The 4,210-nt window shown below is 37.6% G+C and overlaps 1 non-coding gene across 1 annotated transcript; it reads right to left on the bottom strand.

Moving 5' to 3' along the window:
- Nucleotides 1-3,586: 3,586 nt before the first annotated feature.
- On the bottom strand, nt 3,587-3,693 carry LOC145013634 (small nucleolar RNA R71). The gene has a single exon (XR_013665182.1). It is a non-coding gene; the product is annotated as a small nucleolar RNA R71 (small nucleolar RNA).
- Between the last annotated feature and the right edge of the window lie 517 nt (nt 3,694-4,210).

Raw genomic sequence — 4,210 nt, 5'->3', positions numbered from 1 at the left:
TCAGAGCCTGGATGCACGAAATATCTGGACTTGTGGGCTTCTTCTAAGACCAAGTCTCTAATTCCATCGAACTTAGGCATCCAAATTCGGTTCATAAAGTGTCGCGTTCCGTCATCTTTTTGTATAAGTTGCTTTTCCATTCCTCACAAAGCTTCGTTCTTGATGTTTTCTTCTTTTAGAGCCTTAAGTTGAGCTTCTCTAATTTGTGAGGTAAAGTTAGAATGGATAGTTATAGTTAATGTTCGTACCCATCAGGGTTTAATATATTATTTCCATCTTAAGGCATCTGCTACCACGTTTGCCTTTACAGGATGATAACGAATCTCGCATTTGTAATCATTCAACAATTCGACCCATCTTCGTTGCCTCATATTAAAATCTTTTTGTTCGAAGATGTGTTGGAGACTCTTGTGGTCAGTAAAAATAGCACACTTAGTACCGTATAGGTAACGTCTCCAGATTTTTAGTGCAAAAACTACAGCTCCCAATTCAAGATCATGGGTAGTGTAATTACTCTCATGCACCTTATGTTGTCGTGATGCATAGTTGATAAATTTTCCTCTTTGCATCAACACACATCCCAATCCTTGATTTCATGCATCGCATTATACAACAAAATCTTCTGTCCCCTCTGGAAGGGATAGGATTGGTGCACTACACAACATTTGCTTTAGTTTCTGAAAAGCAGCATCTTGTTTGTCTTCCTAGTTGAACTTCGTATCCTTCTGGGTTAGTGTTGTAAGCGGCTTGGCTATTTTGGAGAAATTTTCTATGAATATGCGGTAAAGCTAGCAAGTCCTAGGAATTGACGCACCTTTATTGGCGTCTTTGGTGCTTCCCAATTCCTGATTGCTTGAACTTTGGATGGGTCAACATGAATTCCTTCGTTGCTAACTACATGACCTAAAAATTGTACTTCTCTAATCCAAAACTCGCATTTGGATAATTTAGCATATAACTTTTCTTTTCTTAGTAGTTCTAAGATTATTTGCAGGTGTTGACCATGTTCTTCCTTGGTTCGTGAATATATCAATATATCATCGATAAATACAATCACAGATTTATCCAAGTATGGTTTGCAAACATGATTCATGAGATCCATAAACACTGCTGGGTCATTGGTCAATCCAAAAGACATAACTAAGAATTCATAATGACCATAACGAGTTCTAAATGCCATTTTTGGAATATCTTTTTCTTGTACCCTAAGTTGATGGTATCCTGGTCTAAGATCTATCTTTGAGTACTGATATTTGCATATTTAGTCTTATATTGAGCATAGATTTTTATCATTTATTAGCTAATTTATTTCATATCATGGACAAAAGATACTTAAAAGTGTTTGAATTATGTTTTCAATCCAAAGGTGAAGCTCGGAAGCAAAAGGAAGCAGGAAAAGCGGTTGGGAGCTCGAGAATTGAAAAAAGAAGAAAGCCACCAGAAACAACATCTACTATGCGAGTAGGGTCGACTACTCGGTGAGTCCGATGGAAGGATCGAGAAGATAAGGAGAATATAAAGTCTCTGTGACTTAACATGCACGGGAATCAAGTGATGGACTCGCGAGTCGGTTCGAATCTATAGATATGGCTTTCCAGATCGACATTTGATATTCTGGAACCCTTGGGGAGAAGTAAGCTGCGAATCAGAGCCAGGAGAGATCTGAAGAACGAAGATACAACCTAGAATTCAATCCCGAAGGAGATTTGAGGCAAATCTACATGATTCTACTTAATATTTTGTTTTCCATTATGGCTAGACAATTAGAATTCGTTTTATTGCTGTTACCTACCTCAATCATGAGCTAAAACTCTTAAACTTCTGTTTGTGGATACAATATTGATACTATGGTTTGATTTATGATGGGATTAATTCAATGTTGGTGATTTTGTTGATTTTAGCTTGTTAAAGAACCTTGTGTGTGAATAATAACTATTTTTCTGTTAATAGGAAGATAATTAAATAGTATGAACATCTTTTAATTGTCAACCTCATATGCTTATGGGACCACTTCATCGTATGAATAGGATTAATGAACATGAAACTAGAATTAATAAAAAAAAATGGGTAAATTCATGTGTGAGCTTGTGTGATGACCATCAACAAGAAGTTAACTAAAGGACCAAATTAGTTACCTATTACAAGTCTAAAATAACCCAAATAAATAATCTAGTGAATTAAATTATATTAGACAGTTGATCACTATTTGAGTTAGTTTGTTCTCTAAGGATTAATGCAGCGAATATGAATCTAATCACTTGAATCGGTAAGCAATAGTAGAATTAATCCATTGCACTATTACCATAATATCAACCATAGGATCAATTGAGTTGAACTAAACAGAGCCCTTCCCATTATTGAATTTAGTTAAATCTTTGCTTTTCTAGTTTTTAGTTTACGTAATAGTTAGTAAGTTTCTTGTCTTGTAAAACTAGAGAAAAACCCCTACTTATTAATTAATTTAGATAAAACTAGTCTTTAGTTTTAATTTATCGTTCCCTGTGTTCGATACCCTAATTATTTAGCTATAGCACAATTGATAGGTCCACTGCCTTTGTGTGTTCATTTTCCAATTAAAAAGTAGGTTTAAAACTACTTGAGTCCACACACATCAAGTTTTTGGCGCCGTTGCCGGGGAACGATTCTAAATTAGCACTAATTTCTATTTTTATCGATCCTTTGTGTGGGATTTATCTCACACAAAAGTTAATTCTTAGGTAATTTGGTAGTTAGTAAAGGTTTTAATAGATATCCGTTTTAATAAGTTAATTAGACAAAAAAAAAATCTGTTTTTGCCTTGAACTCGCCGAGTGCACTTGTGACAACTCGGCGAGTCCATCGTTGTCACAGTTTTAATTTTTATTTTATTTTTGTTCTTTTTAAGCGTTTTTCTTGTTTTGCTTGTAGTTGTTTCATGATCTGAGGATCTGATATACCTCTGGTCCCTCCTCTAGAAAACCCGAAATCCGCACTAAGGAGGAATTAATGAAAAGCCGTTGGAGAATCTGTTTCTTCAAAGAACTCGCCACTAAAGAACCTCTAGTTCGTTTTCAGCAAGAAGAAGGGTAGCAAATCAGGAGCATCCAATGCCTCTTTAGCAATTGAAGACCCAATTAAAGAAGACACCGAGTACGAGACCGAGGGAGAAGAAGATCTCACTTTCGGGCACGAATCCGACTTTGAAGACGAATTAGCCATTGTCATGGCTAACATCAATGAAATCCCCATGGGGTAATGGAAGAAGAGGATGTGTGATGACACCGGACCGAGACTTGTGCAACCCGCAATTCCCACTACTGTTACTTTCAAAATAAATGGCCACATACTCGCTCAACTTAAGGAGATTCCTTTCTATGGAAAAGACCACAAAGATACTTACAAGCATTTGGATGAAGTCAATGATGTGGCGGATTACTTCAATTTCCCAAACGTGCCTCGCGAGACTCAGCTACTTCGCATGCTCCCAGTTACATTCAAAGGTGTTGCAAAGGACTGGCTCAAGTCACTCCCTCCCGGGTCAGTCACCACATGGGCCAAGATGAAAGAAGAATTTATTGATCACTTTTGCACACCTTGTAAAATAGCCAAGTTAAAGAAGGCCATTGCTAACTTTGAACAACAAGCTGGGGAGTCACTACACGAAGTGTGGGAGAGGTACAAGAGCCTGCTAAGGAATTGCCCGCACCATGACCTTAATAGCTAACAAGAAGTTTCCAACTTCTATGATGGAGTCAATGTCACCACAAGGCAGTTACTTGATTCGCAAGGCCCCCTCACAAGGAAACCACCCCCGAAAATCAAAGAAATAATTGAAGAATTCTCTAAACATTCTAGAGAATACCACAACCCAAGAAATGAAGCAAGTCGGGGGGTAGTGAACTCGGCCAATGATGGCATGCCTGCGATGATGGCTAAGCTCGATAGTTTAGATAGAAGGATGACAAAAATGGATCAAACAATCAATGCTATTCAAGTTGGATGCGAGAACTATAGAGGGCCTCATCTCACGAAGGATTGTGACTTAGATGGAAATGGAAACAAGAAGGAGCAAGTGTTCTACTAAAGCGACGATCATTACGATGAGAATTGGTGGAAACCGAAGAAGGAATGACTCCTGTATGAAGAATACAAAAAGTCGAACGAGGAGAAATACAAGCATAAGGAGAGGGGTTTTTATCAAAATGAAGAACCAGTTATGGAAAAGAAGGCC

Source organism: Lactuca saligna, chromosome 8 (assembly GCF_052625555.1).
Source record: "Lactuca saligna cultivar CGN05327 chromosome 8, ASM5262555v1, whole genome shotgun sequence".
Classification (NCBI taxonomy): domain Eukaryota; kingdom Viridiplantae; phylum Streptophyta; class Magnoliopsida; order Asterales; family Asteraceae; genus Lactuca; species Lactuca saligna.
Note: the sequence above shows the minus strand (reverse complement) of the source record. Positions and strands in the feature narration are given on the sequence as shown.